The 21,082-nt window shown below is 42.2% G+C and overlaps 1 protein-coding gene and 1 pseudogene across 2 annotated transcripts in view; both read left to right on the top strand.

Annotated features, from left to right (window-relative positions):
* The first annotated feature begins 1,882 nt into the window (after positions 1 to 1,882).
* LOC148376901 (uncharacterized) lies at positions 1,883 to 11,806 on the top strand (annotated as a pseudogene). Its single transcript, XR_015852622.1, has 2 exons — positions 1,883 to 2,129; positions 10,665 to 11,806. The product of XR_015852622.1 is annotated as an uncharacterized LOC148376901 (transcript).
* Positions 11,807 to 19,001: 7,195 nt separating this feature from the next.
* Positions 19,002 to 21,082, top strand: part of LOC148376894 (uncharacterized) — a 104,909-nt gene continuing 102,828 nt past the window's right edge. The window contains exon 1 of the mRNA XM_088350914.1: positions 19,002 to 19,053. The gene's annotated coding sequence lies outside the window, so the exon portion shown is untranslated. The remainder of the gene's footprint in view (positions 19,054 to 21,082) is intronic.

Here is a 21,082-nt window from a genome sequence, read left to right as displayed (position 1 = left end):
CAATTGAAATAACACTAGAATTCTGTCGTATTAAAAATAACATTCTACTTCAATACAAACGAAATTTTTGATCATTAATGACGAGATGGTCAATTTACAAAATGGATGATAAAATATGTCGTTTAATGACAATCGTTTACTGTGATTTTTCAGGACATTGTTCTCACATTTTAATTCAAATTTAACATATCAAGTAAAAACAAATATTGTGATTAATATAAGTGCAATATTTTATCAATAAACGGATCCATTCTTATTTTATTTTCTATTTACTCGCATTGGCGCCTTTGCTCCAAATTTCCGGTCACGCGTCAAAATAATTCACAAAGATTAGAAAGAGATTTCCTTTCATTTTTTCCCTTTAATACAGTCCATAAAATACATCAATTTATAAGCATGAATGAAATAATAATGATAATAAAACAAAATTGTCGATGTAACCCACTACATGGGAGGTCGGTGGTTCGCGCCCCGGCCGAGTCATTCCTAAGACTTAAAAAGTGGTCGGCGGCGCCCTCTGTTGGCTGCGGCTGCATCGGCTCGCTACAACGGGTCAGGTGCAATCGACATTTCGTTCTGTGTACATTGTTACACAGAATGACAATACAAGGAAATTATTATTATATTATTATTATGTATCCCTCATCCGTCCATGACGTCATCACGCAGTATGTTCACATTTTGTCCAGCAGAGGTCAGCAGAGAAGTCCTTACAAATGCCAAAAGACGCCAGTGGACTGAGTCAAAAAATGATCTCTAGACATATTTTTTTTGTCTTAAACTTTATGTCTAAAAAAAAAAAATAAAGAAATGTAAAAAAGGGAAGAAGAAAAGAAGGAAGGAAGAAAAGAAACGAAAAAAATTAAAAGAACGAAAAGGAAATCAATGAATAAAAAAGAAATTGAGAGGAGTAACATATGAGAAAATGACCCATCTAACTCCCTTACTTATTATAGATACTTATTTAATCAGTCTCTCACAATCACTACCCCATCAGGATTCGAACTTATTAACTGGCTACTAGGCTGCACGTGCGCAAACCACTACGCCACCATGGTTCCTTCTTATTGTGCTAGCACAGTTCTGATTACTATAAGGAGAAAGAGAAGGAGAAGGAGAAGGAGAAGGAGAAGGAGAAGGAGAAGGAGAAGGACAAGGACAAGGACAAGGACAAGGACAAGGACAAGGACAAGGACAAGGACAAGGACAAGGAGAAGGAGAAGGAGAAGGAGAAGGAGAAGGAGAAGGAGAAGGAGAAGGAGAAGGAGAAGGAGAAGGAGAAGGAGAAGGAGAAAGAGAAAGATAATGAGAGAGCATTTCGAAGGGAGTCTGCTCATTAACTCCTTTCGTTCACCAACAAAACAGCAACCCATCGGGATTCAAACTCATTAACTCGCAACTTGGCCACACGTGCGCTACCATGTTTCCTTCTTTTTTGTGCTAGCACAGTTCTGATTACTATAACGTGGCGTATCAAACACTTCCTTTTTGTTTTTGTTTGTTACATGTTTGATTTGACAATAATAAATCACTTTTTTGTTGTTGCGCCAGTTAATTTGACAGTTGCTGTCGAGAGAGAGAGAGAGAGAGAGAGAGAGAGAGAGAGATAAAGAGAGAGAGAAAGAGAAAGAGAGAGAGAGAGATAAAGAGAGAGAGAGAGAGAGAGAGAGAGAGAGAGAGAGAACGAGAAAGAGAAAGAGAATGAGAATGAGAATGAGAATGAGAATGAGAATGAGAAAGGGAAAGCGATAATGAGAGAGCATTTCGAAGGGAGTCTGCTCACAAACTTTTTTCGTTCGCCAACAACACAGCAGAGTGGAACTGTGAGATGGTATGATGCTAGGGGGCGATAGAGCACGAAAGAGATGGCTGACATCCGAGAAGAAGAGAAGAACCACACATCACTGCTGCCGTTATCTGCGGCCCATTAGCGTTTCGCTCCAATCTTGTGCAGAATTGAACTCCGTCTAACTTCATTTAATTTCCTAAACGTTCAAAAGTGGCTAAAATGTGCGAGAGATGGAAAGGAAATTTGAAAGAGGAGCTTCAAGATGACAACGAGCGAGAAGATCGACGGCTAAACCAAGTTAGCATTAGCAAGGAGCTACGATTCATGTTGAACAGAGCAGGTTGGTCACTTTTATTTCGATCACATTTTTATTTTACTTCTGTTAGCCTCTGACCTTTTGATTACTTCTAGTCGTGTGCAGAATTAAACTCAATCTAACTGCATTTAACTCCGTAAAGATTAAAAGGTGGCTAATATGTGCGAGAGATGGAAAGGAAATTTGAAAGAGGAGCTTCAAGATGACAACGAGCGAGAAGATCGACGGCTAAACCAAGTTAGCATTAGCAAGGAGCTACGAGTTGTGTTGAACAGAGCAGGTCGGTCATTTATTTCCATATACACGCTCCAGGGCTCCATGCCCTTACAAAATGATGTATTTTCCCTTACAAAATACAAAAATAATCTTACACCATGTAGTTTAACATTTTATATTGTACAGTTGTTTCGTTATATCATCTCATCTCATTAGCTGCACCGCTTATCCTCAGTAGGGTCGCGGGGGGGGCTGGAGCCCATCCCATCTATCTTCGGGCAGCGGGCAGGGGACACCCTGAACTGGTTGCCAGCCAATCACAGGGCTCACAGGGACAGACAACTCGCTCATTCACACCTAGGGACAATTTGGAAATGCATGTCTTTGGAATGTGGGAGGAAACCGGAATGCCCGGAGGAAACCCACGCAAGCACGGGGAGAACATAAAAACTCCGCACAGGAAGTCCGGTTGCTGGATTTGAACCCACACAGGAGGTTCTCAAGACCTTAGAACTGTGCCGCACACGCGCTAACCACTGTGCCGCCCTCGTTATATCATATATATATTGTTAATTAACATTTTGTTGTGAGATACTAAGTTGCTCGACAACAAAAGAGGTTTATTAAAAAAAAAGATCAAAAATGAAGTCGCTCGGACGTTCACTGTAGAAGGAAAAAATATATGCAAACATAATTAAGTAGAATAATACCTTTTCTTATTCAAATTATGAATTCATTTTCTGCATTAAATGATTGTTGGTTATATACTGATTCAAGGGGTAACCACAAACCTGTCATTTTTTTCATTTTCTCCTTTTATACTTCCTTTTTTCTTAACTTCTTTGTACAACAATAAAAATTCGTTATATAACGCATCAAAGCAAGTGAGCCGTTTGAGAGCCGGCTCTTTTTAATAAGATGAGCCCAAAAAGCCGGTTCTCTAAAAAGAGACGGACTTCCTTTCATACACAACTCGAACTGGTTTGACTTGATTGATTTGCCGTTTGGTGATAGTCGGTGTCTAGCGGATGGTACCCATCATTGACAAATTTGCGTTTTTCCGTACAGATTTTTTTGTACGTCGTACACGTCTTAAAATGCACGATGAACGTACTTTGTACGGCCTAAACGTACAGGTTGACAGGTATGTTTCAATTACATTTTTTTTTACTTCTATTAGCTTCTGACCTTTTGATTTTCATCGCTCTTGGCCAAGTGCAAGCTTTTTTTACGGTTATTAGCCCTTCACTACTCATGAAGGCCTGTTTAAGGAACAAAAGATTCAGATTCAGATCTACTTTATTGTCATTCTAGTACACGTGTATACAGAACGAAATGTCGATGCATCTGACCCCCACAGTTTCCTTGAATGTACAGATATAAATAAAGTTGTATTGTATTTTGGCTACGTATAGTATTTTACAATAGTGCCGATAGTGCAAGAAGAGTAGCTAACCAGATGTGCAAAATGGGCAGTCAGGTTAACAAGTCAGGTACACAGTAACATTAACACTGTAACAATAACGCTGTAATTACCATAGTGCAGAGAGCAATGTGCAATGAGTGGCAAGCTATAAAAAACTGCCAGTAGTGCAAAAAGTCAGATTAGCAGCCGTTTAGATTTAAGTTAACTATATGTTAGATTGACCATTTAACAGTCTAATGGCCAGGGGGACTAGACTATTGCGGAGCCTGGTGGTCCTGCACCGCACACTGCAGAACCTCTTCCCAGAGGCTAGCAGAGTGAACAGTCCATGATGGGGGTGAGAGGGGTCCCCGGTAATGTTCTTAGCATGGGATAGGCAGCGCTTCTGGCCAATGTCCTGAATGGAGGGAAGTGTAGTCCCGATTATTTTCTCTGCTGTCCTCGTTACCCTCCTCACACTACCCCAGTCGGTAGCGCTGCAGCCTCCACACCACACAGAGATACAGCTGGTCAGGATACTCTCTATGGTGCCCCTGTAGAATGTGATGAGGGAGGGTGGGGGCAGGTGGGCTCTCCTCATCCTCCGCAGGAAGTACAGGCGCTGCTGTGCCCTCTTAACCAGTGATGCAGTGTTCACGGACCAGGTGAGTTTGTTTGTAATGTGCACCCCTAGGAACTTGATACTGCTGACAACCTCCACAGCCTTGTTGTTGATGCAAAGTGGGGCATGGTTGGGCTGGTTTTTCCTAAAGTCGACAATGATCTCTTTAGTTTTGTCAACATTCAGGACCAGGCTGTTGTCCCTGCACCAGCCCACCAACTGCTCCACTTCCTCTCTGTAGGCTAGGTCGTTGTCATCCCTGATGAGGCCCACCACTGTTGTGTCGTCAGCATACTTCACGATGTGGTTTGTGGCGGACCTAGGGACGCAGTCGTGTGTCATCAAGGTGAACAGCAAGGGGCTTAGGACGCAGCCTTGGGGGGAGCCCGTGCTGAGGTAGATGACATCTGAACTGTTCTGACCTATCCGCACTGATTGGGGTCTGTCACAGAGGAAGTCCAGCAGCCAGTTCCGCAGGGGGGTGTTGAAACCCAGGAGTCTCATTTTGTCTACCAGATGTTGTGGGATGATGGTGTTGAATGCTGAACTGAAGTCCAGGAACAGCATCCGCACATGGGTGTTCTTCTCCTCTAGATGTGTCAGGCTCAGGTGAAGCGCAGAGGAGATGGCATCCCTGGTGGAGCGGTTTGTCCTGTAGGCAAACTGAAAGGGGTCGAATGAGGAGGGGAGACTGGAGGTGATGTGCTCTTTAACCAGTCTCTCAAAGCACTTCATTATGATAGGAGTCAGTGCAACGGGCCGGTAATCGTTGAATGATAAGATCTGGGGTTTCTTTGGCACTGGGATGATGTTGGCAAATTTGAAGCATGATGGTACTTTGGCTTGGTCTAGCGAGGTGTTGAAAATGTCTGTTAGTACACAAGCCAGCTGATCGGCGCACTCCCTAAGTACCCGCCCCGGAATGTTGTCCGGGCCTGGAGCCTTCCTTGTGTTGACCCTTCTCAGGGTCTTCCTCACGTCAGATGAGTCCAGGTGGAGTGCTCTTTCGTCCTGATTTGGAACCGCTTTCGCTGCAGTGGTGCCGTTTTGTGCCTCGAACCTTCCAAAGAATTTGTTGAGGTCATTCAGAAAGTCCATGCTAGTGTCCTGCACTGGGGCGGTGGTTGGCTTGTATTTGGTAATGGCCTGAATGCCTTTCCACATATCCCTGGTGTTGGTTTTGTTGAGGAAACGTTCCTGGATTTTTTGACTGTACGTTCGCTTTGCTAGTCTGATAGCACGGTTCAGGTTAGCCCTCGCTGATCTCAGCGCCTCCATGTCACCAGATTTAATGACAAGGTTCCGTACTTTTAGTTGTTTGCGTATCTCAGCAGTCATCCAGGGCTTCTGATTGGCACGGGTGCATATAGTTTTGGTATTGCTGACGTCTTCTGCACATTTACTGATATAGGCTGACACAGAAATGGCGTACTCATCTATATTTATTTTGTTGTTGTAAGTGGCAGCCGATTTAAACATGTCCCAATCAGTGCAATCAAAGCAGTCCTGTAGTGCCTCCATTGCCCCCTCAGACCACACCCTCACCTGCTTCTCTGTAGGTTTTTCTCTGGTCAGCAGGGGCTTGTATGCTGGAATTAGCATAACAGAAAGGTGATCTGATGAGCCAAGGTGGGGGCGGGGGGCTGCTTTATATGCACCTTTGATGTTTGTGTAGGCCAGGTCTAATGTGTTCCTACCTCTTGTAGCAAAATTTACATGCTGATGGGAATGCGGGAGAACTGTTTTCATATTGGCCTGGTTAAAGTCCCCCGCCGCAATAAAAATGCACTCGGTGTAAGCATGCTGCAGTTCACTCACAGTTCGGTAGAGAACGTCCATTGCCTCCTTCGTATTAGCGCTGGGGGGCACGTACACGGCAGTAATGATGGTCGCGCTAAACTCCCTCGGTAGGTAGAAGGGTCTGCAGATCACCGTCAAAAGTTCAATGTCTCGTGAGCAGTGATTCGAGATTATCTTCGCATTTCTACACCAGTTGTTGTTTGTATAAATGCATAGACCGCCACCCTTTCTTTTGCCGGTGAGCTCGCCGCTTCTATCGGCGCGGAAAGCAGTTAGCCCCACAATGCTAACAGCGTCATTCGGGATAGATGAGTTTAGCCATGTCTCCGTCAGAATTAAAGCACAACAGTTCGTCAACTCGCGGTTCGATGAGAATTCCAATTGTAAATGGTCCAGTTTGTTGTCCAGGGAGCGGACGTTGGATAGGAAAATGGATGGTAGAGGCGTTTTGAAGGGTTTAGCCTTCATCCGAGCCGTTAGCCCGGCCCGACAACCTCGTTTCCTTCCCCGGTCACAGCGCTTCCGCTTGCCACTTTTACTCGCTGCTTTGTAGGCCGCTGTGTTCTGTTGACGTAGCACTCCGAGGCTAAGTAAACACTCCAGAGTGATCGTCGAAATTTGCGCTGGATTTCGGGATGTTCGCGTATCCAGCAAAACTGCGATCGTATATTAATCTACAGTTAGAGTTGTCTTTGTTCGCCCTCATAAACTGAGTCGAAGATTGGGGTTTTTGACTAGAATGTGAGAAACTGTCGGGAGCAGATCCAGCCGCAGCCATAGAGGGCGCCGCCAAAAACGTCATGACCAAAAAATCTTTAGCCAATCGTGACCGATTTAAACGTGGATTGACACATCGGTTGTCCAATGAATTCTCGCCGTTCGGGTTTTCGTCTGCACGCCGATCTCTGCAAACGAGATCTCGTTGTGGTGGTTGTCGTCGAGTGAAAGAGAAGTATGCCTCTGAAAAAACAGTTACTATTAGGTGTAAATAAACACAAAATTGGTCATTTCTTCAGTGTCAGTAATAAGTCGATGCAGAAATTGCGAACAACGGCAATAATTCCGGCACGAAAAAACGGCGGAGACATTTTTCAGAAGGTCGCGGAGGCAAGGAAAACACGTGTGTTGAAGCCGAACGATTGGACAAAAGAAAATAAACAAAAGAATACTCCTAGCAAGAAAATAGATAGATAGATAGATACTTTTTTCATCCCCACAGGGAAATTCACATTTCCAGCAGCATCCCTGAGCTGAGAACAATACAATAATAAAGCAAAAAGAATACAATATACAAATACGCAATGTGACGTGCTAATGCCCACTGTAGCGTGTTATATAGAATATCTAAATAGTGCTACACAGAATACATCATCTCATCATCTCATTAGCCATACCGCTTATCCTCATTAGGGTCGCGGGGGGGCTGGAGCCCGTCCCAGCCATCAATGGGCAGTGGGCAGGGGACACCCTGAACTGGTTGCCAGCCAATTGCAGGGCACACGGGGACAGACAACTCGCTCATTCACACCTAGGGACAATTTGGACCGGCCAATTCACCTGAAATGCATGTTTTTGGAATGTGGGAGGAAACCGGAGTGCCCGGAGGAAACCCACGCAAGCACGGGGAGAACATACAAACTCCGCACAGGAAGTCTGGAGCTGGATTTGAACCCACGCAGGAGGTTCCCATGACATGAACTGTGCCGCACATGCGCTAACCACTGCCCACACAGAATACATATTGCAATAAAATTTGGTGATATGCAATGTAGGGGGTGTGGTTTACTGTGGGCTTTTACTCTGCCGGGTAGAGTTAAAGAGCCTCATGGCATGAGGAAGAAAAGATCTCTCCAGTCTGTCCGTAGTACAAGACAGTGACAGCAGTCTGTCGCTGAAACTGCTCTTCTGTCTGGAGATAATGCTGTGTAGTGGATGCGATGGATTGTCCATGATTGACCGCAGCTTTTCCAGTGCCCGTCTCTCAGCTACTGTTGTTAGGCCGTCCAGCTCCGTGCCCACAACAGAGCTCGCTTTCCTAGCCAGTTTATTGAGACGAGAGGCATCCTTCTTCTTGATGCTGCCTCCCCAACAGGCTGCCGCATAGAAGAGGGCGCTTGCCACTACTGTCTCATAGAATATTTTCAGGAGCTTTTTTCAGATTTTGAAGGAGGCCAGCCTTCTGAGGAAGTAAAGTCGGCTTTGCCCTTTCCTACATAGAGCTTCTGTGTTGGCAGTCCAGTCCAGTTTGTTGTCCAGCTGCACACCCAGGTATTTGTAGGTCTGGACAAATTCTACATATTCTCCTTTGATGGTTACAGGAACCGGGTGAGTTCTAAAATGACTTTTCTGCCAAAATGGACTGAATTATATTCCTAGTTACGCTATGAGAAGGATGATAATGGAGGCTACATGATTTTCCAAATCCCATTCTGTTGGCGCAGCTTGCATTAACATCAGCCGTCCGTACTGCAGGTTGTGAGAGGGGTTTTAGCGTCCGAAACGGCATCCTCACAAAAAAGTGAAACCGCCTCAATATCGCAACACAACACCAGCTTATGGAGGTGCCTCTTTCCAAACAATTGGACCCTGAGAAGGCATTACAACTGTGGCGGGACAGCAAACCAGGAAGAATATATGAACTGAAAAATCTGAAGTGATAACTACCTTGTATTACCAATTAACTGTGATGATTAAAACTGAATGAATATATAGATTTATACTATATCTTTGTCGCCGGTTTACAATTTAAACCTGGATGACACTCAATTTTGGGGACCCATAGATTTTTGAGCATGCGAGTCCCCGAGACCCATCACTTATTAAAGGTAAAATGAACACTGGGGGTGGGCAAACTTTTTGACTCGAGGGACACAATGAGTTCTAAAATTTGACAGAGGGGCCGAGCCAAGAACAGATGGATTGAGTGTTATATAAATTACATACAGGATTTGACCGATTAATGATTAATTTAATGACATTTCAGTTGAATAGATAGATACTTTATTCATCCCCGTAGGGAAATTCACACTTCCAGCAGTCTACCCTGTTGTTTATTAACAGATGAACATGATGCCCTAGGGGTGATTGTAGCGGAGTGGATGACGTCACGCTAGTCCAAAAGTTCGACATCCCTGCGGCAGATGGAAATCTTTTCTTTGTGAAAATCCAGGGATACACCACCTCGTGTTAGCAAGTCCGCCTCCTCTCTGATTCCCCCGGCTTTCGTGTCTCTGTTTAGCGGCGTTGAAGCCGGATAGCTCCGGGTGGCTACACGTTAGCGTCCGGAATGCTAAACGTGAGCCACGTTTCCGCAAAACACAGCAACTGCGCTCCCCGTGCGCTTCGATGTTTTCCACCAGCACTCGATGATCTTATTTGGTCGTGAGTTCGCATTTACCATGATAACGGATAGTACCGAAGACTTATAACGCCGCTAGCCGCTTGGCTAGCTCCGGCTCTTCTTCCACGATAGGCCCCTTCATCACGCCGGCACGAGAATTCTTCAGGGCAAGGAGTTGAAATTCCTTGAATACACGCATTTTTTGTGCGCTAAAACCCATGTCCATAGGATAGAAGTAATCCGTAGTGTAGTAGTCAAAACGGGAAGAAAAAACACCGAAGATAGGAGCAGACAATAAAACAATAGGGCAGCTGCCGGAAAAGGCAGCCGCTCGTGGCAGCGCTGCTTTGATCACAGCAGGAAAACTTACCATCAGTTTCAGTGGGGACAGTGTTGTCCAACTCCCTGTTTTGTCAGTGCATCAAAGTCTGGAGTAAGTTTTGTTGTGGCAATTCTCAGGATAGCTCAGAGGTGTTTGTCAGTTATCCAGGATCTGTGACGGGCTTTGTTCATGTTTATAACACTTTTGTTTTTGTAGTGTTCAGAATGAGGTGGTTTTTTGAACACCACGTTGTCAGTGTCGCCGCCTTGTCCCTTTCGGAGATGAGATGGTAGTATCGTCGGCGTACTTAACAATTGTGTTTGTGAGGTGGGTCGGTGAGCAGTTGGAGTTGTAGATGGTGAAAAGTAAGGGGCTCAGTACCCATCCTTGGGGGGAGCCAGTGCTCAGTGTTAGGGTGAGAGAGACGTGGTTGCAGAGTTTCACGGACTGTGGGCGGTTTGAGAGGAAGTCTATTATCTAATGGCAGATGGAGGAAGAGAATCCTAGGTGAGAGAGTTTCTCCACCAGGATCTCCGGGACAATGGTATTGAAGGCTGAGCTAAAGTCCAGAAACAGCATTCTGACGTAGCTCCCCCGGTGGCTCAGCGCGGTGTGAAGAGCGTTGTTTATGGCGTCGTCAGTGGAGCGGTTTGCCCTGTAGGCAAACTGATGGGAGTCCTGTGTAGGTGGCAGGGACACATTGTACACATTTTAATTGAGGTTCTGTCTCGTTTCTGTCTCCATTGGTTAGAATTATTGCATGAATGCAGTCGATATATTTATACATTTTGTCATTTATCAGTTTCGGTATATTTTAACTAATACGCAACCTATGTGTGTCTTTTGCACCACAGATGTCAGTGAAGAAGTCCTGCCTCCTGTCCGGCAGGAACCAGAGTTTCCTGACATTAAAAAGGAGGAGGAGGATGTGGAGCCTGTTTCTGTCAAAGAGGAGGGACATTTCACAGAGTTGCCGGTGACCGAGACCTGTTTAACTCCTGGGAGTCAGGTAAAACATGAAGAAAACTGGCAGGAGCCTCCAAGCAGTGGCTCCCGTCAACAAGTGAAAACTGATGATGACGACATGTCCGACTCTGCACACACTGATGGCAATGAACAGTCAGAAGGTGATAAAACATGTTCTCAGTGTGGGAAAACATTTCAGTTCAAGTATCGTTTGAAGTTGCATATGGTCATTCACACTGGTGAGAAGCCTTTCTCCTGCTCGGTGTGCGGTAAAAGATTCAGCCGAAAGTATGTCTTAAAAGTCCACACCAGAATCCACACTGGGGAGAAGCCTTTTTCCTGTTCAATCTGTGGTGAAAATTTTAGGCTCGAGGAATACCTAAACTCACACACAAGAACCCACACTGGCGAGAAGCCTTTTTCCTGTTCAATTTGTGATGAAAAATTCAGCCAGAAAGAACACTTAAAAAGACATACAAGAATCCATACTAATGAGAAACCCTTTTCCTGCTCAATTTGTGGTCAGAAATTCAGGCACAAAGCGGCCTTAAAAATTCACACAAAAATCCATACTGGTGAGAAGCCTTATTCCTGCTCAATTTGTGGTCAGAAATTCAGGCACAAAGGGGCCTTAAAAAATCACACAAGGATCCATACTGATGAGAAACCCTTTTCCTGCTCAATTTGTGGTCATAAATTCAGGCAAAAAGGGGCCTTAAAAACTCACACAAGAATCCATACTGGTGAGAAACCCTTTTCCTGCTCAATCTGTGGTCAGAAATTCAGGCACAAAGGAGCCTTAAAAGACCACACAAGAGTCCACACTGGCGAGAAGCCTTTTTCCTGCTCAATTTGTGGTAAGTTATTCAGGCACAAATGGACCTTAAAAATTCACACAGGAGTCCACACTGCAGAGAAGCCTTTTTCCTGCTCAATTTGCGGTCAAAGATTCAGCCGGAAGCATGTCCTAGAAAACCACACAAGAACCCACACGGACGAGAAGCCTTTTTCCTGCTCATTTTGTGGACAAAGATTCAACCATAAGTATGTCTTAGAAGACCACACCAGAATTCACACTGCTGAGAATACTTTTTCCTGTTCAATTTGTGGCCAAAGATTTAAGCTCAAAGGAAACTTAAAAAGACACACAAGAATCCATACTAATGAGAAGCCCTTTTCCTGCTCAGTCTGCGGTCAAAGATTCAGTCAGAAGCAGGTCCTGGTAAACCACACAAGAACCCACACTGGCGAGAAGCCTTTTTCCTGCTCAATTTGTGGTCAGAAATTCAGGCACAAAGGGGCCTTAAAAAATCACACAAGGATCCATACTGATGAGAAACCCTTTTCCTGCTCAATTTGTGGTCATAAATTCAGGCAAAAAGGGGCCTTAAAAACTCACACAAGAATCCATACTGGTGAGAAACCCTTTTCCTGCTCAATCTGTGGTCAGAAATTCAGGCACAAAGGAGCCTTAAAAGACCACACAAGAGTCCACACTGCCGAGAAGCCTTTTTCCTGCTCAATTTGTGGTAAGTTATTCAGGCACAAATGGACCTTAAAAATTCACACAGGAGTCCACACTGCAGAGAAGCCTTTTTCCTGCTCAATTTGCGGTCAAAGATTCAGCCGGAAGCATGTCCTAGAAAACCACACAAGAACCCACACGGACGAGAAGCCTTTTTCCTGCTCATTTTGTGGACAAAGATTCAACCATAAGTATGTCTTAGAAGACCACACCAGAATTCACACTGCTGAGAATACTTTTTCCTGTTCAATTTGTGGCCAAAGATTTAAGCTCAAAGGAAACTTAAAAAGACACACAAGAATCCATACTAATGAGAAGCCCTTTTCCTGCTCAGTCTGCGGTCAAAGATTCAGTCGGAAGCAGGTCCTGGTAAACCACACAAGAACCCACACTGGCGAGAAGCCTTTTTCCTGCTCAATTTGTGGTCAGAAATTCAGGCACAAAGTGGCCTTAAAAATCCACACAGGAGTCCACACTGGCGAGAAGCCTTTTTCCTGCTCAATTTGTGGTCAGAAATTCAGGCACAAAGGGACTTTAAAAATCCACACAAGAGTCCACACTGCAGAGAAACCCTTTTCCTGCTCAGCTTGCGGTTTAAGATTCCCAAGTCAAGCCAGAGCTCAGGATCACACGTGTGCCGGATAAAATAGCATCCGTCACTCTGTTTGATATGTTTTCATTACTTGCATTTGCATATAAAAGTAATCGGCCAACGAATGTACGAAAACTTTGTGTGTTTACGTGTCTGTATAGAATATATATATATATATATATATATACACAATCATACACACGGTGGTAGCTCTTCATACAAGCTCCCTTTGTTCTAGGTTTGTGCCCGAATTGATTGTGAAGAAGCGAATTTTGAACATATGAAATAATTGAAAATGAATTCATCAGTTTTGGTCTCCAGAAAGCATCCAAGTTAAATTGCCATGAAACATCTCATAAAATTCATTTGAACTGTCATTAAACATACAAAATGCAGTAGCGAGATAAATCACCTGACATTCTGGGGAAAATCCAGTGGAACTGTTGCAGTAGAAAAACCAGCACTGCGTATTATTAACAAGTCTAAATTGCTCAAGTTTCAGGGTCTCATCAAATACCATACGGCTAGTTTTATTTCAAGTTTTTCAACAAAAAGATGCCTTAAATTCACAGCAAATGTTTGAAATTCAAGACAGGGCTCCTAACTTGAGAGATTATGGAGAATTTAAAATACCGAGAACTCGAACAACGCGTGAAGGTTTTTGTACGTAGCGTGAAACTCCGGAACAGTCGGAATTTACAACAGAAACGAAGCAAAAATATTTAAGAGTTTAAACTGTCTCGGTTTCTCTCGAGTGACAAACGCCTTCATAAGTGACAATATTTTAAGTAATAGCTAAAGGTCTGTTTTATCTCGTAGCCATAGGTTCTCATGAAAAACGACATATATGGCTCGCAAGCCGCAAGTTCCCGAACCCGTGTTTAAGCTCTCTCCATTTTGATATTATTGCTTGCAGAGTGCTCCGGGAGATGTGTTATTGTTGCAAAATCTTTCCGTATCCTATTCCTGCTTTGAACTTTCACGCAACTTTATCCTGGACCTGCCCGGTGTGCTCTTTGCTCTTCATAATGTTGTCTGTTCTCCAGTGTCTCCTTTCACCAACCTCTGAGCCCACCACAGAGCAAATGCATTAAAACTGACATGCTTAATGACACACAGGTTCACTTTGTTCGTCCTTGTTAGTCATTTAGGTGGACATTGGATCATTCAGAAGTCATCAGGGAACTTCTCGTGTTTGTTGGCTAAACTGAGAGAACAGAGGGGCAATACTTTCGAAACGCTTACTTTTCACGTGTTTTCGTTGTAAATATAACACAAAATGGGGAACGAATTTAGTTCCACTTCACGATTTTGTCTCACATTTAGGCGCTGTACATTGAAATATTCTTTTATCGTATCTGATATACATTTATTATTTTCTACTGTGGATATCTCTTCTAATGAGTTATTTTAAAATTTCTCTTGTTTTTATGTTTGCCTTTTTTATCCTGACATTTTATTGATCTTATTTTTGCATTAGGACGTTGAGGGATGGGTATTGCAAAGATTAGTGTATAAAATCTGTGATTATTGTAATTATTATAATTATTGACATACGACCTATGTAATAAGTATACCCATGAGATTTTGTTATATTAGACATAAGAGGAGAGGAGGATTTGTAAAATGTATTTAATAAGGAAGATAAAGGGGTCGGAAAAATAAGCATCTGCTTCCGAACATGTTATGTGACATTATTTTGTTGTTGACTCATTGCTTTTGTCCTGTTTTTATTTTAATGTTTGAAATAAAAGTTTTCATTCATTCATTCATTTTTGTCTTGCCACGTCAAATCTCTTTGTAAACAATGTTCTCTGTGTTTTTATCAATGCCAATAAAGACATTTCTAATTGTGGATTGAAGTTATATACTCTTTTATACGCTGTTTTATTCCACTTATATTCAAAATACATGTCCTAAGTTTGACCTCAGCCTTGAGTGCAACTTTTTGGAAGGATGTCGTAAAAACGCCTGTGCTTTGGACTGTTTGCTTTGGTTTCAGTCTGTGCATATAAAAATGACTTATCACCATGCCTGGGGGGTTAGAATATATGTGTCGTGCCCCATTCTGTCCAGAGGTCGATGACCGATCACCCTTCTCCCCAGCTTCAAAGGACTATTGGGAAATTTGTATCGATGACTGCGGACCAATCAGCCAGCGACTTGGTCATGGGATGTGAACATTTCATCGCCATGTGTCATAAAAGTGGGCAACCCCGGAAGCCCCCGTCGTCTCCTGCACACGATTGTAAAATTGGCACAGGCAGAGACCTGATTTGTTTAACTCTTTGATTTGGCTAAATATATTAATATGTGGACTATACTCGGCTCTAACTTTTCTAGCTTCTGGACATGCTCTAACTCTAAGGGAATATAAAAGACACGGGAAGTGTCTTTCTGAGTCAGATTTCAGTATAATAAATGTTAAAACCTTACAGGATGCATGAATACATGTTATTGTTTGTTGAGTTGTCAAAATTAAGATGACGTTTATCAAGATTTATTTTAAATCTGAATGTGATTGAATTTACCCAAAATGAATACACTTTTTTACTTGTAATTTAAGCTGCATGAGTTTTAATGTGAATGTTATTATCTTGCATCACATAATTTCCTGTCACAAAAATGTTAATGACAGGACAATTCAAAACACTTGTAAGCAAATGCCTAGCTTAGCTGTTTTGTTAGCGAGCTTAAGCTAAATCTTAATTTGCAGGGAGTGCGTCATCTGGTGGGTAAATGTGATACTGCAATGTCGATGTCGAACGTTTGGCCAGCTCCACAGGAGGAGGTTACTTCAAACTGCAAAACACCAATTATCATGTCACATGATGTACGAAATTACTTTAAAAGAGGAGGGGGAATAAGGCAAATAAAACGAAAATAAATAAAATATAAATAGCGATCAAAGAAGAAAACGCTTGGGGGAGAATAGGTTAAAATAAAATCAATGATAATCTGTGAAGCCCTTTGAGACTCTTGGTGATTTAGGGCTATACAAATAAAAATGACTTGACTTGACTTGACTTGAAAGGCAAAATAAGAAAAGAAAAGAAAGTTAAAATATTCTCAGATATTTCCCCCAAAAGCCTAAATGAGAAAATAATTTAAACCTTTTCTATATCAACAAGTCAACAACACAGAATTCATGGATAAAAAAAATACATTGACCAATCAGAGTCGGTTTCTAAAACCGTTTCGTTCGCGAATGACACTTCACTCGTTCCTTTTTGTCAGTCTTGTTCGGTCCGACAACGTGGAATTTTTAATATGCACCTTTGGACTTGGAATGAATTAAAATGAATTACTGTAGTCCAGAATGTTTTATTTATATTGGTAATATAATCAATTAAAAAAATACAGTGGGACCTCGGTTATCGCGGTTAATGGGGACCAAAACCACCCGCGATAAGTGAAAATCCGTGAAGTAGCGACGCACCTTGATAAAAAAAATAAAAAATTATTATTTAATATTTTATTCTATTATTATTTTTTAGACCTGCGAAGCTCTGAACCCGCGAACGTGGAACCATGAAGTGGCGATGCCCCTTCAAAAATGCTTAAAAAAAAAAAAAAAAAAAATGTTTGTCCTTCTATCTATCTACCTTGGTCATATCCCTCAAGAGGGGTGACCGACAGCAAGACAAACATATAAAATAACCCAACCCAATTGCCCAAATACCCGAACAAGTTAGGCACCTCTGTACCTAAGTTGGTCATGCTCTCGTCCGTCCAGATGAATTTAAAAAAAAAAAAAATTTTTTTTTTAATATTATTATATTTTAGGCCCGCGAAGCTCTGAATCCGCGAACGTCAAAGCGCGAAGTAGCGAGGTCCCACTGTATATCTAAAGAACCGTTTGGGAGCCGAGCAAGAAGACGGCTCCTTTAAGTGAGCCGAGCCGAAAGAGACGATTCTCTCAAAAGAGCCGGAATTCCCATCACTGTTCTCCTGGTGTGGGTCTAATTCTTCGATCTGATGACGAAAGCGGAAGCGATGCACACACAGCGACACTCGCAATAGAATCTTGCCATCATTTTTATACATATTCATTCGCTTGGAAAGACGCCTTTGGACTTGGGAGAAAATCAAACCTGCGAGAGAGGGAAAGTCATGTTGAAAAAGGAGCTTCCGAGTCCCAAAGAGGAGATCGACTTACCGCTACAAAATAGCTGTTTGCAAGCAGCTTCGAGTGGTGTTAACAGAGCAGGTTGGTCATTCATACCTGTCAACCAGTGTTCATTTTAGCTGTGAAAAGTGATGGGTCCTCGGGACTCGCATGCTCAAAAATCTATGGGTCCCAACAGAGATCTATGGCTCCCCAAAATTTTGTGTTATCGAGGTTGAAATCGTAAATCGGTGACAAATATATAATATAAATCTCATTTTTCATTTCGTTTTAATCATCATAGTTAATTGTTAATACAAAGCAGTTATCACTTCAGATTTTTCAGTTCATATATTCTTCGTGGTTTGCTGTCCCGTCACAGTTGTAATGCCTTCTCAAGGTCCAATCCATTATCATCCTCCTCATAGCGTCACCAGGAATATAATTTAGTCCATTTTGGTAGAAAAGTCCTTTTCTTGCTAGGAGTATTCTTTTGTTTGTTTTCTTTCGTCGAATCGTTCGCTTCAACGCACGTGTGTTCCTTGCCTTCGCGATCTTCCGAAGAATTTTTCCGCCGTTTTTTCGTGCCGGAATTATAGCCGTTGTTATCACTTTCTGGATTATGTTTTGATTTATTACTGACACTGAAGAAGTTACCAATTTTGTGTTGATTTTCACTTTAAATTGACGACAAGCACCACAACAATGACGTCATCTCGAAGCAACGAGATCTCGTTGGCCGAGATCGGTGTGCAGACAAACTTGGACCGCGAGACCAAAACAACAATGGCGGCTCTGCCTGACGATAAGTTTGGAGTGCGGTAAATCTTTGTTAAAAAAAAAAGTAAACAGGTAATAATGACAATTTGGTGTCAAAAAAGTTGCGTCCCGGGGACGCACGTTGATTTGATCACCAAATGGCAAATCAATCAAGTCAAACCAGTTCGCCGCGGTAGCCTCTATCTCAGTCTCGTTTTTTTCCATTGCAAACGAAGCGAGAAGTTTGATGCTACTGTGCGCATGCGTCTGCCGCCTCAGATTTCATGTGGTAGTTATGTAGTGAAAGGAAGTCCGTCTCTTTTCAGAGAACCGGCTTTTTCGGCTCAACTCATTAAAGAGAGCCGGCTCTCAAACGGCTCACTTGCTTTGATGCATTATATTACGAATTATGATGTTGTATAAAGAAGTTAAGAAAAAAAGGAAGTATAAAAGGAGAAAATGAAAAAAGACAGGTTTGTGGTTATCCCTTTAATCAGTATATTACCAACAATAATTGAATGCAGAAAATGAATTCATAATTCTAATGAAAAAATGTATTATTCTACTTAATTCTATTTGCATGTGTTTTTTCCTTCTACAGTGAACGTCCGAGCGACTTCATTTTTGAACTTTTTTGATAATAAACCTTATTCATGTCGAGCAACTCAGGATCTCGCAACAAAATGTTAATTAACAATATATATGATATAACGAAACACATGTACAATATAACATGTTACACTACATAAATAAACGTTTGAAAAAAAAATGGTGTAAGATTATTATATATTTTGTAAGGGAAAATACGACATTTTGTAAGGGCATGGAGCCCTGGAGCGCGACAGGTATGCATTGATTTCATACTTTCTAGACTTTGATATAATATCCTTGTAAATGTATATATATACTGGAATGAAATAAGGATAAAAAATATTACATTCTCAGTATTAACAACCTTGAACAAAATAATAGCTGTGTTTTGAATTCTTTCTGTAAAAAACGTTTGAAATAAAACTTCTTCTGTATAATATCCAGGGTTGGGTAGGGTTACTTTAACTTGATTACTTTCAATTACTTTTGGATTACTCGAATACCAAATATGCTAATAAAAGACAAAAGAAACTAAATATGAATAAAATGACTCCATTTTGTGCAAGCTTGGCGAGTAACGGAATACATGGAACGGCAAAAATGATGTTTGGATTGATTTTCATTTTGTTTCTGTCGCATTTTATGTTCGTTTTGCCGGAGATCAAAGAGATCAAAGCCAGGAGAGAAAGCTTACCACGTGTTGTGAGTCATCACTTTATTCATATTTAGTTTCTTTGGTCTTTTATTAGCATATTTGGTATTGCAGTCATCCAAAAGTCATTGAAAGTAATCCAGTTAAAGTAACCCTACCCAACCCTGCAAATAAGTATGAAAATCTTTGCAAGTGTCTTTGAAAATTGTATTGCACAAATAGAACCCCCTTAATGACTCAATAGAAAGCCTGTTCCTCTCATTGATCCACTGGCTTTGCATCAATGAGAAAACCCTCTCAACATTGGCATGATGAAAAGGAAGTGCAAAGACAAACTGTGCAATCTTCAGGAGTTCTGAATAACAATAATATCTGAATAATAAGGTCTGCTCCGAAAGTGTAATCCCTTACAGTTGGAGCATGTCCAGAAGCCGGAGAAGTTATTGAGCCGAGTATAGTCCACATATTAATTTATTTAGCCGAATCAAAGAGTTGAACACATCAAATATTTCTTCCTTGCCAATTACAACCGTGTGGAGGAGATGACGGGGGCTTCCAGGGTTGCCCACCTTTATGACACATGGCGATGAAATGTTCACGCCCCATGACCAAGCCGCTGGCTGATTGGTCCGCATCATTTATCACTACATTCCCAAAAACCTTCAGCTGGGAATTCTCTCCCTTATCCCGACTTTTGCACATCTGCTCGACTTCCTTCCCGCTCGTTTGCCGAGCCATTCACGCCAAACCACATCAAACTCATTCTTAAAAGGCGGATTTCAACCGACGTGCTCCACATCCCTGCATTTTTTAGCGAGCCGGAAGATAAAGATTTTCCCACGCACGCAAACACCACCTTCAGTGAGTAAACAGGGAATAAATAAATCAGAGAATTATTAAATATGTATCTGTATCCGAAGACTTGAATCCACCATTAGATTCACGACAGACAACTTTGGAATCAGACCACTCTTGCCTCTGGTGGAAATTTTTAAAACAGAAGACCCCTGGATACGGCGACCCCGCTTTACAGTGTAAGATGTTTGAAATATGGCTGACAATGGGGACTAGTGTAATAATAGGGATGCAATTAAAGCGACTTTGTCTTCAAAAACATGGCAATCCTTGCAAGATTTAGAATCACTATACTTTTAATCTGCCGCCACTTGCATCCACCCACTACTCCACTGGACCAGCTCAAGTCACGTCACACAAAAAGTAAATAAAATATTGTTGTTGTTTTTTTTATTGCAAATTTTTAATATTTTGACCGCACTATTTTGTTATGTAAATGTTTTTATCTTGGGTACTGAGAGCTGAGGAGGCGTAAGCTAAGCGACATCTAGTGGAAGACACTGTCCCTTTAAAAGCAGCAATTTTTTTTTATCAGCACTGTTTTTGTGCAAAAGTCCATTTGGCCCAACCTCACCCGGACCCTAGCCTCCAATGACTTTGGGACCCCTGCTCTATTTGTGTATAAATATGTTCCCTTTTGTTGCAGTGGCAGACAAAATCCTTTCATATACGAACATCAAATAAAAATTGATAGTTTAGGGAGCATTTTGAAATAATCACATGGCCTTAAAATTGCCCGTCAGACTTTTTCCATGCCCCAAAATTGAACCCAGGGAGAAATGGGTCAAGGGAGGGGCCCCTAAGCCGGATTCATCCTGGCAAAAAAATGAAAAAACTGTATTTTCTGGACTATGAAGGCGCATCTAAAAAAACAGATTTGCCAGATATTAATCCAGCATAGACCAAAACATACAGTTATTAAACTTGGGACAGTTTAATAACAATGAAATGCGCTAAACACTTATGAATGCACCTATTTATTCGTATTTTATTTTAGATTATTTCAAGCCCAGTGTGCCATGTTGGGCCACTAGATGGCACTGTAATGTGTAATTGCAGGGGTCTCCAAAGTGGTGCCCACTCAGGACAGCTGAGGTGCCTGCGGTGTCACGGTTGCCATGGCGCCCAATTGGCCCCGCCCGTGTGGCACCAGCTGCAGCTTGTTGACAAATTGGCTTCCCCACTATTTAAACCCTGTCCTGTCAATCCCCTTGTGGTCAGTCC

The sequence above is a fragment of the Urocampus carinirostris genome, chromosome 1 (assembly GCF_059441175.1).
Source record: "Urocampus carinirostris isolate Australia breed hairy pipefish chromosome 1, RoL_Ucar_1.0, whole genome shotgun sequence".
Lineage (NCBI taxonomy): Eukaryota > Metazoa > Chordata > Actinopteri > Syngnathiformes > Syngnathidae > Urocampus > Urocampus carinirostris.
Note: the sequence above shows the minus strand (reverse complement) of the source record. Positions and strands in the feature narration are given on the sequence as shown.